Source organism: Geotrypetes seraphini, chromosome 16 (assembly GCF_902459505.1).
Source record: "Geotrypetes seraphini chromosome 16, aGeoSer1.1, whole genome shotgun sequence".
NCBI lineage: Eukaryota > Metazoa > Chordata > Amphibia > Gymnophiona > Dermophiidae > Geotrypetes > Geotrypetes seraphini.
In genome coordinates this window covers 47,287,195-47,291,457 of record NC_047099.1, presented here as the reverse complement: position 1 = coordinate 47,291,457, position 4,263 = coordinate 47,287,195, and positions in this window count along the sequence as shown.

The window sequence follows — 4,263 nt, the reverse complement described above, 5'->3', positions numbered from 1 at the left end:
CGCAAAAGTCTTGGACACTTATGATTTTAAAGTGTTGAGGCTTGTGCAGATGAGGACAGAGTCTGCAGGAATGGGACGGGAAAATGAGTTCCTGCAGAGACGGGGGGGAGGGGGGGGGGATTTGTCACTGTGCCATTCTCTAGGTTTGCATACAAAGGAAGCAGTGCCCGCAAATCTCTCTCATGCACATTCATTGCACATAACCTGAAAAACAGACTGGCTGTTTATGCTTCGAAGACTGGGTTAAGGAGTTTTGCAGTTTTTTTAAAAAAATGTATTTATTTCATTTGTCTCTCTGGATTGGAAATTCACAGAGTGATCATATCTGTGAACTTTGAGCTTGTCTGATTTGTTTTCTTTATTATTTAATATAGTAAATTGTAATGTATTAATTGTTAGCCATATGATGAATTATCATTTACCGTGAGGGTGTCAAAAATGGAAAACCTCTGCTGCTAGCATTTTCCAAGTTGATTTTTGTGTTTGTTTTGGATGCTGACATCACGTGCCATGGAAACCCCTCCTAGTAAATTTTCTTTATAAATTTTTTTGGGGGGAGGGGGACATATGGATGAGGTCAGGCATGGAGAAGAATTCTGCATAAAAAAATAAATAAGAGTTAGAAACCTGCTCTGATTTATGGAGACCAGATGTTAAACCCCTTGTGCAACATCTGCCTGCTGCCCTTACAAAATGATCATTGGTCTGTCTCCTTGATGTACAAAGGATTAGAAAGGCTGTCAGTTGGGTTGAGTACTTAAATTCAGGGGCCAAATTCCACTAGGGCAGAGGTAAAGGGGAGGCAAAACCGTGGTGCTTAGCGCTAATTTTAGGTAAATGAATTGCAAACCTAAATCTAGAGAGAGCATCAGTCAACACTTAGGAACCGAAGCTTCTGTGAAAACGTCACCAATATATGCTGAGAAGTGTTTTTAAGTCGACTGTTTTGTGAAATACTTTTTTCCTTATCCAGTTTGGGTTTTGGGAATAGCCAGAATTAACATGCATAAGATAAATATGTGGCTACAGTATGCACTTTCCTTATGCAACTTCATTATATAGAAAATTGAAAACGCCACCCACTGTGGGAGCCACCAGGACAGATATGGGAAGCTCTGCTCTAGCCTATGAAGGCAACCCCCCTCCCTCCCCCCCACACACACTTTTACAAAACCATAGGTTTTTAGCACCAGCCTTGGCAGTAACAGCTCTGATGCTCATAGGAATTCTATGAGTGTTGGAGCTGTTAGCGCCGTGGCTTGGCACTAAAAACTGTGACGGTTTTGTAAAGGGGAGGTGGTGGAATGTGGAGATTCCTGTCCAGCAGCTGCTGTCTGCATCATAAGTGGTGCTGACTCTTTTGAAACACACAGGAGAGATGTAAGGTTGCAGGGCATGCTCCCCACTATCAGTCAGGCAGGGATGGGGATTGGGTAGGGGGTGTAAAAACGGAAGATGAAGGTTATCGTCCAATTATTGGTCAATAAGTGCACACACTAAATCCAGAGTGCACGACTGCTATAAAGCATGGTTCCGAGGGGGTGGGGGTGGGGGAACAGGAGGCACAGGCAGGTCAGAGGCTTGCCTAGCAATTAACATTCTGTGGCCCGACAAGTGCAAATGCACGCAAGACAATGGCGCCCCGTCAATTGCGCTCCATACAGCGGATACTATTTTGGCTTTTTGAGGGTTACAAAGTAACTCTCTTTTTTGAGAGGGGTGGGGGGAAGCCCCCCCCACCCACTACACTTAAAATATTCACTTGGTATCTAGTGTTAGGGTAAGATTTAGATGAGGATTAATCCTCATCTAAACCTTACCCTAACACTAGCGCACTTGTCGGGGCATGCCATTGACGGGGCGCAATTGTCCTGTGCTCATTGGTTGGTGTACCTAACATTCAGGGGTTACAGAATATGAAATGCCTACAGCTAGATGGCAGCATTCACACCAGCTCTTTGGTTGGCATAAGGACTCATGTCTACAGTCAGGCACATAATGACAACTTAACGTAAGGAACTGGGCACCCATAGAGTCAGGGCTTGGGACAGCCTTTAGAGAAATACCCTAGTATAGCACATAAGGAGGCAGGACTGCTTGAATCTCCCGGAAGGGGCCTGCATGGTTTGCATAGCTCAGGTTTACATCTCTAAACCTCTGCCCAAAAGCTGACTTTTATGTATTAACATAAACCAGAGCTGATCCTAGCTCAGTTCAGTTTTCGGTATTTATTGAGCTTGTTTATTGTAATTCCAGTTGTGGTACAAAGAGTATATTTTACAGAAATATATTAAAAAAAAAAATTATCATCATGCTTCAGAATTGTTGTGGTTGTGTCTTTCTCACAGCGCAAAAACTGCACCTAGATCACAGCTTGTATCAGATTTTTTGCAGGGTATGGAATGGACGATATGTGGCTTGAAGGGTGCTGGGTTCTATAAGAGGGTAAAGTGTTACTTTACCATATGACGGGCAGGACATGAACCGGGTCTGGTATATTTTGAACCTCTAAATAGGAGAATGTTGCTCCCACTGCCATCCTATCTTCAGTTAAAGCAGGCAGCGGATTCTGCCAACAGGTAAAGCCACATTAAGAGAGTAGAAATCTTCCTGCCCTCCCCCCCCCTTTGCGGTTTCATTATGTAAGTAACAGAGGTGCTGCTACTGGGTCTGGGTGGCTATGCCACTGCCAGAAAGGTGAAGTTGAGTGAAGGTATGTACTGACAGAGCTGTAAAACTGAGTCTCTTCTTCAGACCAAATTATAAAAAAGTCATCAATATACTGGTAGTACTTTAGGGGTTTAGTCTGATGGAGACAGAGGCTGGGAGAGACAGTTCTGCCATGAAAAGGTTTGCATATTGTGGTGCCATCTTGGTGCCCACACCAGTGCCCATGATCTGCAGATAGGTATTAATTAAACAGAGTTATGAGAGTATGTTTGATTCTTTTATTGATTTGTCTGTGTATTGGGATCCATGGGGGAAGTTTTTAGGAATTTATCACATGAAACGGTGCCATCTGCATGGGGAATGTTGCTCTATAGTGGCCAGAAGAGTATCTGGTGGCAGCAGCTTGATATTTGCCAAAGAATTTTGCTGTGAAGGGCTGGACGAGGCAGAAGAGTTGTATGGGGAAGAGAGGCTGGCTGATGGAGACAGGCAGAGAGTGGAGCTGTAGGGAGAGGAATAGGAAGGAGTTTGGATCATAAAAAATTGTTAGACTGTTTAGATGCCATCGGCATTCATGATAATGTCTTTAATTGGTTCTGAGGATTTTTAACATTGCGTTCCTAACAGGTATACACTAAGAATACACACTCTACCACCTGCAGTAATCCCTGCGGTGTCCCTCAGGGTTCCCCGCTTTCCCCTTTGCCTTTGAATTTGTATCTATTCTCTCTCAGTTTTAGATTATCCCACTTGGGGATTAAGTTGTTCCGCTATGCTTACGACATGACCATCTTGCTCCCTATTTCAGTTTCAATCTCTCATATTAGTCATCTTATTGCTCATGTTTTTGAGATAGTTGAAAAATGGATGCTTGAATTTAGACTAAAACCCAGAAAAGACAAAGTTTTTTTATGTATCTCCATATCAAAACTATATCGAAACATCATTGACCATTTACTTATCCTGTTCAATCTACAATCAAAATCCTGGGTATAATTTTAGACTGGAACCTGACTATGAAGAATCAGGTTGATGCCCTGGTACGAAAGGGTTTCCATACTCTATGGACACTGCGCACAATTAGAGCATATTTTGATACATCATCATTTAGATTGTTGGTATAATCTTTGGTATTGAGTCAATTAGACTACTGCGATATAGTTTATCTGGCTGCCACTCAAAAAATTCTATACAGACTGCATATTATCCAAAATGCAGCAGTCCGATTGATTTTTTTAACTTGAGTAGGTTTGATCAGGTTACTCTTTCACTCCGAGGGCTCCATTGGAGGCCTATGTGAAGTTCAGATTTAGCTGTCTATGTTTTAAGGTGTTTGGCCTCACACCCAATTACCTAACGGATTTGTTTGCATTCGCTGAATCGAAATGCTCAAGACATACACATGCTCTCTTTGTCTCTCCATCTGTCAAAGGATGCAAATTTTTTAAAATATCATCAACGCCTCTTGTCATATCAAGCAGCATCATGGGATAGGGACTTGCAATCTCTAATAATGACTTCTAGTACTTACCAACATTTTAGGAGAAATCTAAAAACCTATGTTTGCTAGTTTCTTGGGTAACGGTAACTGAA